Below are 17,520 nucleotides of genomic sequence, written 5' to 3' on the forward strand. Positions count from 1 at the left end.
ATTTTAAAATCTCAAGAGTGTTGGCGCTGCCCAGTAGAAGAACCCAAGTTTCAGACTTTAGTCTCTCTTGGAACACGGATTCCGATCTCTCCACTTCTGTCCTCCTTTCCTGTTGCTCATTAATCACGGGGAACGGAGGAGGAGCATTTAATTACATATCAGTAGAAAATCATGAGTTATAATTCCACCTTACTGGGTGACATTTCAATAACCCAGTTGCTTCTGTTCAGTACCTGCATCATGCCAGGAGGGGGCGCTTTCCTGTAAATTCCTTGTTTTCCCTCAACGGTAACCTACTGGGTGGGATGAGTCCGTCTCGGGGGGTCCCTCCGGTTTTAGTCTCTAAGAAGACAGCATCTTGGAGACAAGGATGAACTCCTTCACGAAGCAGGACTTCAGGTCTCACTTCTTCATGCCACACCTACTCAGGTCTAATTCCAGAGCTGTGTGCCTGCCTTAGGACTTCAGGTGCTGCAGACACAGGCTCTCGGGAGGCGACACAGCTAAATAGTTGAACGGAGTAAGTGAGGAATCAGATGACCAAGGTCTGAATCATGTCCTGCGACCTTAGTCGGTTCCCACAGTTAGCTCTGAGTCTCCACCGTCTCATTGTCGATTTCTGGAGGGTTCACGTCACAAAGTCAGATTTAGGAATAACGTGTTAATGTCCGCAAAGAACTTAAGGAAGTGCCTGGTGAAAAACAAGTGCTATTGAAATGCTTGCATTAAAATCCCCGCCTCTTAGTTACAGAACTCAAGAAAGAAGATGCCAAGAGTAAACGTTTATATTTAGCACCATTCCTCGAGTGCTGATCCATTTATTGGAATTTAACGTTTAGTCAAAAGTTAAAAATGGAATGGTGGTGAGGTGGTTGTCATAATTTGTAGTTGGTAGAATTGCCTATTTCGGAAACCCAAGAGACATAAATGTGAAGCTATGACGAACACTAAAACATTTTAAAAGGCAGTAGTAGCTTTTTGGCAGAGTAATAATAAAGGTTTAGAAAAATAATGGAAAAAAACTCCATTCCATTCACAATGAAAGCAAAGTATAAGATACCTAGGAATAAATGTAACAAATATTCATTTAAGAAATGACAAAAATAAATAAATAAACTGAGAAAGAAGATAGGAAAACTTAAATTAATGGAAAGACACACTCTAGTTTTAGATTGGAAGACATTTTTGTCGCCATGTCAGTTCTCCATATTTTAATACACATTATAGTGACACCATTAAAAAACTTCACCGACTTCAAATACATGAATTTTGTTATATGTAAATTATGCCTTATTAACTCCCTATGTGTTTTTAAACTGACAAAACCTTGGCTTGTAGACGGCCCTCTCCTCCCTGTGTCTTCATGTGATCTTTCCTCTGTGTGTACCTGTGTTCTTAGCCTTTCTTCTAAGAACACCAGCTACACTGGATTCGAGTCACATTATGAGAACCCGGGGGTTAGGACTTCAAGATGTAAATCCGGGGGGGGGGGGGGGGGGAAGAGTTTAGTCCTTGTAAGAAAATAAATTTCAAGATTGTCACATGTGACCAAAAAGAACGCTACTTTTTGTTTGAAGCTGCTGCTGAATCAATTACTGACAAAAAAGACAACTTTAAAATGAATATTGTCCTTATAACGGAAGATACAGGGATAGAAAGCACAAATAGGGAATTTTGAATGATATATAAACCATGAAGCCACTTTCAATGGACTGTAAGACCTCCACAAGTTACAGTTTATTCAGACGAAATACTACGAGGCACTGCATGAAGTTACATTTGTAATTAAATTCAAACTTGCATGAAAATGATTTGTACGAAGAGTTGAATCTTTTCAGAGAAAAGTTTCAGAGAAAAAAAGATTCATCAGCTTTGGAGGTACTAAAATTTATATTTTTAAATAATTTTTCTGAAATTCATCCTTTAGTTGTCACAGCCCATAACATACTCCTCACAGCTCCAGCAACCGTAACAGTTCGGTCGGTGGAGCGATCCTTCCAAGTATTAAAATTTTTCCAAGAATATTTACAAACTTGCATTTGCCAAGAGTGGATATATAAATGATGCTGTTTTCTAACATATAAATTGAAAATGGAGCTGCTAAAATGATAACTTTGGATGCATAAATGGATTTGCATAAAAGTGAGCCAGAAAAATCTTAAAATCAAGCTGTCACATTAATAATGTATTTTTCATTGTGTTATATAAGATTGTGACATCAGAGTAATAGTTTACTGCCATTTATAAGTGTGTTGTTGCTCATGTATCATGTGTAGCCCTATTATGTTTCATAAGTAGTAATGTCTTTTAAAGGATAAAACTTTGTATTTTAGTTCCTTTAATGACACTTTGTCCTCTGCTTTTTGAAAAGGTGTCCCATGTTTAGGTTTTGCACTGGGTCCCTGCAAATTATGTAGCTAGTCCCTGCCTGATAGACTTGGGAGAATACGGAGTCACAAGGGAAGTTACTCTAAGATTTACCCCTGAATACTCTCTTTACAAGCACATGAGATAATCTAACCTGGGTACATTAACATGACAAAGAAATTTGTTCTTTCAGAGAAAGACAAAATAGATCAGGGCAAAGGTATTTGAGAGTCAGAGTGGTTCCATGTTCTGTAGGACTCACCTAATTTAAGATATCACAATATGTATAGAAAAAAAATACATCAGTCAAAAAGAAAGAGAGATCTCCAGCCTGAAAGCATGGATGGAATCAATTCTGAGCACTATACCTGGGCAGAACCCACCCATACATGTCTCATTCCAGACAGAGTCTTATTTAAAAGGCTCTGTGCTGACCGTGGTTCCATTAAATGAACTCCTGCTACTGTGACTTTCTCAGCTTCTCTCTGATTACCTGCGAGGACGTAATTTGCCAAATGTGCTTTAACAGACGTCCCGGAGATCGAACCCAGAACCGCGTGCACGCTAAGCCCATGCTCTACCACTGAGCTATGCCCACCCCTCTAAATGTGCTCTAAAGTCTATTCCATTCTGTTTGATCATTTGATCCTTCTGTTTCTTATCACAGGTGAATAATTTGCGTAGGCTGGTCGGATGGATTGGTTGGTTTTGTTGTTTTAATTAGCTAAGCTTTAAATTCCCTTTCATCCCTGAAACTATGTAAACCAAAGGAATGGATTAAAATGGAGACCAGCCAATAGGAAAATTATAAGTAAGATAAAATTTGTCCATATTAAGCCTCTCCTTGATTTTTTTAGTTTTTTTTTGTTTTTTTTTTTTTGAGTGGTGCACCTTCCCAGTTTTTTTTTTTTTCCTAACGAGGACTTGGGCATTCTCCTGTACTCCATACCAGTGGTTCCTTGACATGATTCTCAATTAGAGTAAAACCAAAAGCTTCTAAATAATACAAATTCCTAGACCACCCTTTCCCTTCTAGCTCTTGTAAATCAGAATCTCCTAGAATTATTTGTTTTAACCAGTTACCAATGTAAGTAGTATATAACCAGGAGAGCAGAGGTGTAGGAACTGACATTTGGGAGTTAATGCTTCATAGATATTACGGACTGAATGTTTGCATCCCCGCAAAATTCATCTGTTGGAATCTCACGCTCCCATGTGATGGTGGTAGGAAGTGGGGCCTTTGGGAGGCGATGAAGTCACACGAATGAGATTGGTGCTCCTATGAAGGACACGCCGGGGAACTCTCTCTTCGGCATACAGCACAGTGATAGACAGCCAGACAGAAGCCAGGAAGCAGGACCTCCCCAGGCACCCTATCTGCCAGTGCCTCGATCCTGGACTTCTCAGCCTCCAAAACTCTGAGCAGTAAATGTTTGGTCCTTAAGCCACCCAGCCAACGGTATTTTTGTAATAGCCACCTGAACGAAGACATTGTATTTCCCCAACTTTTCCAAATGTATCCCATCTCATCTAGACTCGATCACTATTGCCTGCTCTGCTTTCTGCCAGTTTTAATGCTTAGTCAGAGTAATTACATAAAACAATAGAGTAGGTAGCTAACGGATAATATACATCCTCCAGGTCCTTAATAATCGAATCAAATTAAAATGGACAGAACCCACAGAGAATGTTGTTCTTGGAATTAGAATGACTATGGCCCCATCTGTCGAAACTGTTTCCTAAAATGCACACCAGGGAACTTGTCTGGCTGTGTTACGACGGTACTTGTTATTCTTTCACATTTATATTTGTGTTTGTGGAGAAAAAAGGTCTTGCGGTCAATAAAGAGATGATAAAATAAAGCTTGGGCAGGAGGGGGTCTAGCCCTGCCTTGAAGTCCGCAAGACAAGGGGTGGATTTCCAAACCAGGAAGGAAGAGCTGCAGATGCAGAACGTGGGCAGAGGATCAAGGACTGAAGGGCCAAACTGATAAGAGTGATGAGTTTGGAAAGTTGCTGGGGAGAGTGGTCCATTAAAAAAAGTTTATTGTTTTCACTGTTTGGCTTCCTGTGACATGATCCATTCAGTCCCTCCTGTATTTAATTAGTGAAAACCTTTGGTAATTCTGGAACATTCATGAGATAGAAGTAGAATCCTGCAGCCCTCAGATTTTCAGGGAATCTGATAGTGAATTTGAATATAAACTTACTCGTGGTCTAATCCTTCTCTTATGACCTACTCAAGTTGATTATCTTAGGTCATGTAATCTAGATGGTGGGGTAGAGAGATTGAAAGCCCAGCAAAAACTAGTAAATCTCAAGTGGAAACAAACAGAAGAGTGTGGTTGGAATCAGCACACCATGGGTTTAATCCTTACCACCATGAAAGGACCCATGCAGTAATTCCTTTGCTTTTTGGCACAGTCATTTGTTGTATTTGCAGAAGGAAAACCAAATGAGTTCCCAATGCTGTATTCCCCAGCAATCTTCAGGATGGAGTAGAGGTTCCTCCTCCAGCATTTTGTTGTGTCATTTACAAAGACATCACCAGTAGCGCCCCCCTCCCACCCTTTCCAAATAGATGCTGAGCCAGAAATCTCATGCCACAAGGTCATCAAATCACACTCTGCTGATATGTCCTAAATTTTAATTTAATATGACTCCCCCATAGGGTGTCAGATTAAGGACCTCAGGAAGCTTATACTGCAAGGGTAGAAACTAAATCGTGCACTCTCTCTCTCTCTCTCAGTTCAAGATTGAGATATTGCAAGGTGAACACTTAAATAATTCAAGAAATGGAAACATGATGTAAAAATATCCTAAGTATACAGTAAGTTTCTTCTGTAGAGCACAGGGAACTATATTCAATATCTTGTAGTAACCTCATAATGAAAAAGAATATGAAAACAAATACATGCATGCGTATGTACGACTGAAACAGCAGAAATCCTGTGCACCAGAAATGACACAACACTGCAAACGGACTATCCTTCAATAAAAATAAAAATTAAAAAAAAATCCTAAGTGAAAGGGGATATAAAAATGAGATAACCACAGAGACAAAGGCATGGGAGGGTCAGGGAATATAGGGGAAATCCTGGCAGCAAAGCTTTGTTTTCAGTAGCTGAATTTCACACATCCTTCTTTTTAAAGGCACAGGACAGTCAGATTCTCAAGGTGAAAAAAAAAAAAAAAAAGTCTAAGGTCACTTCCCAAACCCGAGTTGTAGGTTCTTATTAAGCATTCAATCTCCGCTCGGTATTCAAAAATCTAATTTTCTGAAGGAGTTAGGGCAAGGATCATCCAAAGGAAGGATGGGAACAGAACTGATTCTCTTATGTATCTTTGAAGTTCTGAGAATGATGACTCTCTTCAAATATTGATCATCTATCTCCCGAGACTACTGTTTACATGCGACAGACAGATTTCTTACACCCACTCTTTCCTACGCCGATTGTTGCAACGAGAATACCGGTTCATTTTATCAGTTGGTGTCTTTGGCTAGTCCTGTAATAAACTTCCTGACTCACAGTAATAACATGACTCCTGCCAGGGAGGGTGTGTTTTATTGGATATGTTGGGAAATTTTAAAGTTAGTAAAATCAGTGGTTGTTGAAAGGAAGAGACAGGTTGATAAAAACTAGGGCATGACTTGAGTTTTGTTTTTAAAAGGCTCTGGAAATAACAGATGGCAAATGTAAATGTAAAAAAAATGCACATATATATATATACACACACATATATACATACACACACACACACATATATATATCATTCTAGCCTTTTAAATTGAAAATGGAGGAAGCCTGATACGATTTTGGAAATAATTCTGGAAGTCTGAGTACATTTTAAAAATAAATTGAAACACATTTTATTTCTTGGGACTCTTTCTAATGTCATCTAACATAGACCACGAGAGCTAGAATCCCCTTGTGCCCACAAGTAATATAACATCTTTTAGAAATCTGCAGGGTTTGAAATGGAATGGACTGAAATGGAACGATCTGGGTAAGACATAAAAATCAAAGTTGGGTTAATGTTTCTTTAGATTTTTTTTTTTTCCCTTTTCACTTTAATCAGTCTCTCTGATTTCTGCTTCCAGGACAAGAAGCCAAACTCTAAGATTCCAGGGAATGACTACTTAGCAGAATGCTTTGCCTCTTCAATAAATGAAGAGACAGGAAATATCATAAAACAACCTTGTTATATAAAATTTCCACCATAGATTTCCAGCCCCGAGAAGCTCAGATGAGTGTCCCTTGGTCTGCATTTCCCCCAGTTTTTCTACATGAGGGTGAATGAAGAAGGGGTGGCCACTGGCAATATTTGAGACAAGGACTCACAGGATCCCCCTTGTCCCTTTCCTTTTCATTAGCTGCCAACTCTTTCTCTCCCTCAGGATTCAATCAACATCTAAAAAAATCTCTAGAACCCCCTGGGACCTGGTGTCCTGGAATTTCGCCAGCCTTCGGCCCCTCAAACATGGTGAAAGAATGTCTTCATTTCTTCAAAGAATGATGGCAGAGCAGCTTACAGATGATCTCTGTCGGCATTTTCTCTACACGCGTGTTCACTTTATGGAAGTAAAAATGAATTCTGATGCTTTGGTGGGCAGAAAACAAGGCTGGACCTTAGTGTTCAAAATCAGGCCTGATTTTTTTGAAGTGAACCAGGTCAGGTCTTTGCACTACGGACAGACTGTTTCCACAAAATCGAGAATGACTTCCATCTAATGGATGGACCAGAATTATAGCATTCCATCGAGGGCTGGTTTTTTGTTTTTTGTTTTCCAGTAAGCTTTCTTTTTCAGAGCAGCGTTTCAAGTTCACAGCAAAACTGAGAGGAAGGGGTCGAGCTTTCCCATCGGCTTCACACATGCCTAGCCTTTCCCATCATCAGTGTGTCCCACCAGAGGGGGACATTTGTTACAACTGATGAAACTACACTGACTTTAAGAAATGAATGAAATGCTTTCATCCCGTTTGTTTTTATTTTAATTAAAACTGTAAACATTGAAGGTGGACAACATGATGTTTTAATATACACAACGAAGTGATTACTACGGTCAAGCTAACTCACGTACCCATCTCCTCACGGCGTTCCCTTTTTTGTATGTGTGCGGTGACAGCGCCTGAAATCTACCCACTTAGCAAATTTCCAGTAGTCAAGACAGTATTACCTGCAGTCAACATGCTGTATCTTAGATGTCTAGACTTTTTCAGCCTGCATAACAGGAACTTTGTGCTCTTTGATCAACATCGCCCTGTTTCCCCCACCTCCCTGCCCCTCATGACCACGGTGCTGCTCTCAGCTTCTGCATATTTGACCTTATTGGATTCCAGATAGTGAGATCATGCAGTATGTCTCTTTCTGTGTTGGCCTATCTCACTTAGCATAATGTCCTCCACATTCATCCGTGTTGTGTGTTGTCTCAAAAGGCAGGACCTCCTTCTTTATCAAGTCTGAATCATATTTCATCTTCCATATATTATATATGTAATATTCTTCCATTGATGAACACAGAGGGACAGTGTTCTTTCTGTATCTTGGATTTTTTTTAATTGAAGTACTGTCAGTTACCATGTGTCCACTTCTGATGTGCAATGCAGTGTCCCAGTCATGCATATACATACATACATTCGTTTTCATATTTTTTCATTAAAAGTTAGTACAAGATATTGAACACAGTTCGCAGTGCTGTACAGCATAAACTTGAAAAAAAAACTATGTCTTGGATATTGTAAATACTGCTGAATGAACACAGGAGTGCAGAGATCTCTTCAAGGTACCAATTTCGTTTCCTTTGGTTTATAACCTGGTTTTGACTTTTTTTTTTAATTAAAGAAAGCACTGTGTGCTCTTAGCATAAGTCACTTTTTGCATACAAATCCCTGATTGCGTATGAATGAACACTAAAGCAAAACAACGCATTTGAGGCTTTACCGCATGTGTTCCTCGGCAAGAATCCTAATATGATCCCTTAATAGAGTAAGCTTGCTTTGGCTTAAAAAAAATTATGTAGCACCATACATTTAATTCTTAGAACTATGACTCCACAATTTTCAGTCACGTAGACACAATCACGTGTTTGCCTTCGCTCTGTATGAATGCCATCTGTGCTGACAGCTTCTCCAAAGTGAACCTTTTTATGTAACAGAAATGAATCTGTCATGTGGTTATCAGTCTCAACTTCCCTATAATGGAATCGTACGTTTAATGTGCTATTTCCATATTGGCTACAGTTCATTACAATGAACATCCAACTATTAACATCAAAGGAGCGCTTACATGAAATGACCGAAAGTCACCTTGGGTGTCATATTTGTGGAAGCTCTGGGGTAAAACGCGATGCTCTGGGCGAGGCTGTCTCACGAGGGCCCCTTCTGGCTGGCACTCTCACGCCACAATTCTCAACACGGGGTGCCCCTCGGTTTTTATTGATTTGACAACATGTCTTAAAATCATCATCCATGTCCTTCTTTCCAAGCGACTGAAGAGATGGCTTAACTGGTAAGAAGAGATGCCTCTCTGTTTCCTATCTAAGCAGCTCTTTGGGTTTTTTTGTTGTTGTTCTCAGGGGGAAAACAGAAAAAGAAATCCTTAACCACACCATGCTAATGCTTATTTTAAAAGGAAGTACTGTTTGGGGAAGATGCCTGTTTACATCAGATGGAAATCGTATTAGTACAGCCCACCCCTTTTTTTTTTCAAACTCTAAATACACTCTTGTCCAAGGAGGACAAAGGCCTCATCATAAAAGCTTAGTCAGAACCGGACAATCCACACAGCTTGGCTTTTGTCTGACTCCATTCTCATCTGTTGACTTTGAAAATTGAATGAGAAACATTGTTCCCTGACAAGAGAGGGGAGCATGAAAGGGCTGGGAGCACAATGAAGGACAGCCTCACTCACCTTGGGGTCCACATCTCCCAGGTGCCTCTGCCTGGGAGCGCTGTCGCAGGTGAAGGGTTCAACGGGTAGGCAGCCCTGATTGCTGAAACTGGTAACAGATGGACTTCAGAGGAGGAGAATCTAAAGAGGAGAGAATAAATGTATTAGGGGAAGAAAAACATAGAAAGAAAACAAAAATCAGAAGAATAAAATGAATTTTAAAAGTTACATTAAAATAATCATAAAGTGCTCTTTATAAAGATGATGCTAATAAAACGTAAGTAGTAGGTTATTTTGGTTCTATCTTCTAAAACTCTTAGGCTGAAAACTATTTAATGGAGATGTGAACCTCACAGGGCTGTTACTCTAGGGAGTACAGTATTTGGGCATTTTTGTGAAACTTACAAATACCGTTGTGAATGCTATTAGGGAAAACAGAATGGGAACTTCAATGAGAATGCCAGGCCTTCGTCAAACCTGGGAACCAGGTGATGTGTATCTCCAGAACCAAACTGCCAAACCCTGAAGAGGAACTATTTTTTTTTTTCCTGTGACAGTCTTTTTTTTAATTATTGAGTTATAGTCAGCTTACAATGTTGTGTCAATTTCTGGTGTACAGCATGGAGAGGAACTAGTGATGGAACCTCTCTTGGTCCATCCAGCATTCAGACTTGGGGATTGCAAGTAAAGATCTTCCTTCCCCACAACATCTTTGGGATTTTTAGTTTCATTTCCCAAGTCTGAGTCTTCTGCTGACACCAGTGTTTCTGTGAGAGGTACCCATTTTCCATGGTAGCCTCTCTGTCCAATAGTACCGATGTTCAGACTTTTCACCAGTCGCTCTGCGCTTCCAAGTTACTAACTACCCACAGATAACACATCTCAGGTACAGTATAGCTCTGCTTCTCCCTTCAATGTTAGTATCTCAGGGTTAATACTGTAGTCACTGAGGTATAGATTTCCAAGGTAGGAACCTCAGGCTCAGACAAGGGGCAGAGAATATTTGGATAGTTTAAGATAAAAGCTTCTGGCTCTGTCACTCGTGTCAGCAGTTTAGACAGCTGCCTACAGGAAAGAGAGTCAAGTAGTTAAAAGCAGGTTCTCCATAGCTGATGATCCTGGATTGAAGCTCTGCTTCACAACTTCCTGGCTGAGAGGCTTTTCCCAAGTTACTTACGCCATCTATAAAATGGAAATAATAATGGTAGCCACTTCCTAGGACTGTTGTGAGTGTGTAATTGAGAAAACAGAGACAAAACACCTGGCAGATTTTCTAGCGTGTGTTAAGCATTCACTCTGGCAGGTAGTTATTTATTATTATTTTCTGTTGTCGTGTTGTGAGCATATTACTGATAAGAAGAAATGGGGCTGGGCAGAGTGAGCAACTGATAACACTGTGGCAATGGGGAAGACCAAACCATGGGAATCGGAGTTCTGGCAGGCGATGGATAAAACACTCAATTAACTCAAAGGGTTAATTGAAGAGCGTTCAAGAGAAGGGATATTTGTTGATGTCAGGGCAGGATTAACAGAATCATAAAAGGGTGTCAAGGAGCCCACAACAGTAGGAAGCTCAGCCATAAACCCTGTAAGCCTGGAGGAGACAGAGGAGAACGTTGTAACGTGGAACCCAGAGAGAGATGTAGACACTTAAGAGAGTCACGTTGCAACAGCCGTGGCTACAGAGCGACGGCCCGGCAAGACAGTGGCAGAGGGCTGTGTGACCACTCTGTCCTTCCGCTGGTAATTCTCACTGAGACAGCAGAGCCAGAAGCCAGGGGAAAAGACCCTGGGCTTTGCAGTTCCTAGAGTTAAGCTTCTTGGGTAGAAAGCAAGGCACAGAATGAATCTGAAAGGGCAGAGAATGATACCGGTGGACACGTACACCAGCGTTTCAATTCATTTTCCATAAATTCCAATTCTGACAAGTATTTTGAGAGCAGGGTTTAACACTTGTTATTGAAAGAAGCTCTAAGGTTGCTTTGTGGGGCCCTGGAGCTTTGTGGATTGGAGCTTGGATCTTTGACTGTGAACTACACTATAGGACTGATATCTCAGAATCCCTGGGCTCATAACCTCTAAGGACTTATATTTTGCTTCTAAACAGCAAAACGCCCAGTTTTCTGTCAAACAGAGCACTACTGATTGAGATATAGTTCCCAACATGCAGAGTTTCTGTCAATGTATTAACTTAATTAAATGGTCAAACTGGGAAGTTCATATCAATAAAGCTAAAAGCAGATAATACACAGAAATCCTATTTACTTCTTGGACATGTGTCCATTGTTTGAGCTGAGGTAACTGGAAGAAGTCCCTACTGTGATCTCAAGATTGTACCACCTTTCAAATAAAGCTCTCAGTTTTGCTTATTGTGTTACTTCAAACTAAAGGTGACATTTCAAAATAAATTTGGGAGTTTTGCTATTAATTATGATAAATATTTTCCAGGTATTTTTAATCCACTTTGGCTGCTTGGACTTTTATGTTGGGGTCCAGTGGTAGCACCGATTTTGGGCAAATGCTGCATAATATTTAAGATTTCCGTTTTAAATCGTCTCTGCCTGAGTCGTCATAAATCATTGCAAACTGACCTTTACAAATTAAAGCTGGATTATCCATTACACTGAACCATTGACTGAGAAGATTCCAAGATACTGGAAGACATTTTTTTTTTCTCCAAAAATCGAACTTGAAATTTCTTGGAATGAGATACCATGTCTGAATGATAAGTGAGTGGCAGTAAGAGTCTTCTTTATCCAGTGCCAGCCTTCGCACACTGCACTTACAAAATCAGTCGCTGTCAGCTCAGTGGCAGTGAGGAAAGATACAGAGTGAAAATGAAATTCACCACTATTAATACAAGTAAATACTTGCCATATATTAGAAGTAATGAACTCTACTGCAACTTGCAGAAAAAAAAAATAGGGCCAAGTATGATTAAGCTCAGGTGTAAAATATTCCAAATAGCACAGCTAACGTCAACATCTAAAAATGTCATTCATTCCACACACTCTGACCAAACCAGGTCCTATGAAAAAATAAACAGTTCAAAGAGAAGATCAGGAAGCACTTGACATAATGACTGGACCACAATAAAATATTTACGATTCTCTCTTTCATTCAGGAAACTATTTGATACCATCATGGAGTGAATAAAGTTGGAAGCAAGGAAAGAGTATTGACGTCAACATGTATTCTATTAGTGAAATAAATACTGAGAAAGAATGTTTATAGAGAATCCAGTGACTATGAAATACATGTATATACATGTTGAACTAACACAGCAGGAAAATTTGACAGTGTTATTGGACAGTTGATGCGTTTTTTTAACATAGTTGATAGTAGGAAATTAGAGTATTAGCTTTACGTTTTTATTGGGGAAATAATCTTAAATGTTATTGCTTAATTTTAAAAAAAATCTATGAATTCTATAGTCTCTAACCACACACCGTCCACGCACAATTCTGCTTCTCCTAGAAACACCATGGATATCAGTCCAGTATTATTAAAGGTTCTGTTTCATTCGTCCGTTCATGGTTGGGTGATGGAGGTCAACATGACTGTAAAGGAAGAATAGGCAAGGGACACTAGGAGTCAAAGAAAAATTTGTCCTCTCTATTTTTGAGCTGGCAAAGGCAAAGAAAATTTAATTAAGTGAATTTAAATTAAAAACTGTGAGCGAGAACAGAAGATGAATTCAGCAGTGTGGAACTCTGGGCAGATACCATCTCTATCGAGATGATCTCATTCAAGTCCAATCAGGACACCCATTCTTCTGACATGTCTCCTCCTGTGAAGTCATGGTTATCTCAGTATTGCAGCTGTCAGAGCACACACTGTTTTACTCTCTGGTTTCTTGCTTTCAGGAACTAGACGAAAAAGTAAGTGCTCCAAAAGTGCTAAAGCCTGGGAGGTCATTTTTCTCGTTGACCTTTCACATCTAGACGCAACGTGAACTTGAAGCGATAACATTTTTCCGAGAGAAATCATGACAGATTCCAAATTCTTTTGAACTCTCCTGGACTGTAAGGAAAGAAGAAATATTCTCCAAGACCCAAGGTACAGAGAATGTCTTGTAGGAAGCAGGAAAAATGCTTACTTTGCTGTCTGAATCCTACCACGTGAAATGCAGTCCTTTAGATTATTAAGGAAACAGATGGGCTTTTCAGCTTTCTTTTCCCCTAATGAATCTGTCTTTTGGAAAAGTTCCCATGAAAACAAATAAATTTTGATAAGAAGGAGAGCAGAGTAAGGTAGGATCCAGAACCAGCCAGACTATAGAGAGGGACATGCCATTAGGGGCTTCTGGGCAGTACAAATGACAACCTGAGAACCCCAGGAATGAGGGGAGAGGGAGGGCCCCCAAGTGGAAGATTCAATGATGAAACTCAAGGTTAAATGGAATTTTTAAAGGATATGCTGCAACAACATAAATGATACTAGCCTAACTCCTACCCATTTGTTGAATTAAAAGCAAAGATGCAGTAGGTTTCTGGGAAGAATGCCACGCAGTGGTGTGGGTCTGGAATCTCCCTGAATCCCTCTGTGTTAAATCGACAGAGCAATAGGGTGGGGACACCAAAAAGTTATTGAGAAAATTATATCTGAGCAAACACAGTAAGAAGATGAAGGAATGAGTCTCATGAATATCAGAAAAAAGAGTAATTTAGGCAGAAAGATCGGACCCCGCCGGGAGCCTTGCGGCGGGAGGGAGCCTTGTGTGTTTGAGGTTGACCGCGGGGAGCAGTGGAGGGGACCCGAGGAGGTGAGGAAGAGAGGTCAGCCTGGTAGTGAGGAGGTCAGCTCATCCCCGGACCTGGCGTTCAACACTGTGGGAAGTGGGGACTCACTGGAAGGTCGTAAACGCTGGAGTGGTGAACGGTGCTGAGCATGCTCCCTCTAACCGCTGGAATAAGATGTGTTTCTGTGACCTACTCCAAAAGAGCTAAGAGAAAAGAACATATTAAAAGGGTAGGATGAAATTCCTCCAATTCTTTACACTGGGATTTCAGGGGACAGGAAAAAGGGACATGTGTGTGTGTGTGCGCGTGTGGTTTTCTTCTTTCAACATCCCTGATTTATTTTACTTACTACAAAGAGAATGCATTGCTTTTGTAATAAGTACAATTATATAGAATTATGCATATATGTGTATGTATGCATAAATACATGCATATACGTATAAATAGATAGTCCTAACTTCCTGGGTTCCAACTCACGTGAGCTGCATAAACCATCTCCAACCACCCTTTTTATAAGTCATCCCCCAGAAACTGTTTTGTGTCCCCTCCCAAGTCAGTCTTCTTATTCTTGGGCAGCATTCATTTTATTTTATTTTATTAATTAATTAATTAATTAATTAGTTTTAAGAACTTAGCTTGTGCTGGGCACTTTATTTATTTTAAACTAGATTTTATAGTGTGAATACAATTTTTTAAAATTGAAGTACATCAGTTACAATGTGTCCATTTCTGGTGCACAGCACAATGTCCCAGTCATGCATGTACGTACATATATTGAGCTGGCTAACGTTTGTAAATCTCAAACTCCCAAATTTATCCCTTCCCACCCCCCTTCCCTGGTAACTATAAGATTGTTCACTACGTCTGTCAGTCTGTTTCTGTTTTCTAGATGAGTTCATAGGGGCAGGTTTTATTTTAACAAGTTCTCCTGATTTCTTAGGAATATTTATTTATTTATTTTTAATGGAGGGACTGGGGATTGAACTCAGGACCTCATGCATGCTGAGCACGTGCTTTACCAGTGAGGCTACACCCTCCCCTAGTTTTCCTCATTTCTGATCAAAGTTCTCTTTTCCTGTAACTTCTCTCCAGCCTGTCCCAGTTGTAACTGTTAGGAGGTACAGAGAATGGGCTTAATAACTCTTCTACAAGACATCTCATCAGCGTGCTGTAGGAAGGTGCCTGAACTCAGAGAAGCCTAAAGAACCTTTTCTCAATTTCACAACTTAACCCAAGGCTGGTCCCACGTAGTGGACAGAAGTAAACAGAGACCTAAGAGGAAGAAATAAGCAATGAAGGACGTGTAGTGGGAACATGCACTTATCTGGGCTATAAAAAGAAACTTGCATCACATGTTGGGCAACCTTATAAAATCGTTAGTGACACAAGAAAGTTATTGAGAAATGTGAGGTCCTGGTCAGCTACTAAGGGAGCACCAATTATGACTAATTGAGAAATTCAGCCTGGAGAGGACTTAACACCCTCTTCTTGGTTTCAAAGTGGACTACTTCTCTTACAAGAATTATTTTTAGAAACGTTATTTCATATTTTCCACGCTTGTCTTATTTTTTTTCCCCTTCTAATTTTACACCTGAGTGCCCTGAGTGGGGGTGTGTTCGTGAGAGGGTGGGAGGTTCCAGGAGGAAGTGGCAGTTTCAAAACACAAAGGAATACAAATCTCTTAGACTCAAGTGTAAGAAGCCAACAATCTCTTCCCACTAAATCATGCTGCTGCCACTGAGTGGACTTTCACAACTCTTCTCACAAATGGAAAAGCACCTAATTAACTGCAAACTATTACAAAAGTTCAGTGAAAATAAGGGAATGTGACATTTATAAAAAAATAACGGATGTATTGATCCTGCTTTGTGAGAAGAATCTAGAAGGTGTGGGAGACGGAGAAGAAAACACAAGAATCCCTGCTTTTTAAGTTAGAGCCTTGTTTCTCTGTAAGTGAGAAACTGTGCCTCTCGCTGAACCGGCAGTATCCTATCATCTTAGGGAATACCCTTTATAATACAGACTTTGATTAAGAAAGCATTTACTTTTTTCGTTTATGTGAGGGATGGGACTGAAGTTACAAAGAACAGAAAATGTTTTTCTGTTCTCCCGAAGTCTCTCATGGAAAAACACATGCAAACACAAAACATACATCACCAAACCTACAAGTGGAAACTCACGGTAAAATCACAGATGCTGGCGGGAGGTAGACGGATCAGAACAACAAGATCATCGGAGACAGACATTGTAGGTGGAGAGACTGTGAAAGTGAAAGATACATTCATTTCCTAGGAATGACCACCCTTACCCAAAAACTCACTTTCTCCCCCCAAACAAGGCTGAAACCCAGAAAAAACACCAGCAAAAAAGTCTAGTATATTTTTAGGCGCGTTTTAGAATAATAACCACAACTACCATCCTAATGTTGGTTGAGCTCTTTCTAATTTCCAGAAACAGCACAAAGTATGTGATGTGCTTTAAGTGAATGAATTCTCTCAATAAACAGACCCAATCTATAGTGATCAAAATGGTTAGTAGAGAAAAAGTTGGACCCAAAATTGGTCTGCTTGTCTTTACCAGCCAAGCCTTATAACCAGCAGGCTCCAAATGGGCTGTGCACATCTCTGCAGGTGTATAAAATGACCTACTGGGTATGAGGAGAAAATGTGAAAAATGTTTGTTTCAATTTTTATGCTCCTTTCTCTAAAAAATCATTTTTGTATACGATATACAATATACATAACACAGCTAGTTTATAAAGTGTATAAATATAAAAATTTACATACACTGTAGGTTGTGCTTAAAAATATGTGATGATAGGAATGTACCATTTAAAATGTTTAAAAAAGAATTCTTAAACTATTAAGCCATATGGCTCCAAAATTTAGACCAACCAAAAAAGCCATATACAAATTTCTTCCAAAAGTTCATTTTTAGTACATTTCTATCGATTCTGTGAAGCCAAATAAAAATCTCCTTGTAAAATTCAATTTCCATTTCACATTTTAGAAAAATTGTTAGCAATTCTGCTATTATGCTAACCCAAATCCTTGTAGATTAGGGTGGTAAACTACAAGAGGAAAAGAAACTACTGGAGGCAAAATGGTATTATCTAGAAGTTTGAGCTGATATAGATCGAAGTATTTTTTAAAACTGTTATAAATAGCAAATATTAAATCTTTAAAATAGTCCATTTGGGCCCAGGCAATGTATATTTCACTTTATTGTAACATAACACATCAGGCAATAAACAAAATGAGGACCCTTCTTCGTGATGAAGTATTCCCATTTTCTGTTTAATAAAATAGTCTGCATCCTGTACTTAAGAAAGACACCTATCAGAGTGGCTAAGTGTGCACATTAAAAGGCACAATAATAACAGTTCTTATTATTGTATTACATTAGTTTCCTATTACTGCTGTAATAACTTACCACAAATTTATTATCTTCTATTCCTGGAGGTCAGGAGTCCTAAATGGGTTTTATGGACTGAAATCAAGGTATCTGCAGAGCCTTTCTTT

This window comes from Camelus bactrianus, chromosome 16 (genome assembly GCF_048773025.1).
Source record: "Camelus bactrianus isolate YW-2024 breed Bactrian camel chromosome 16, ASM4877302v1, whole genome shotgun sequence".
Classification (NCBI taxonomy): Eukaryota; Metazoa; Chordata; class Mammalia; order Artiodactyla; family Camelidae; genus Camelus; species Camelus bactrianus.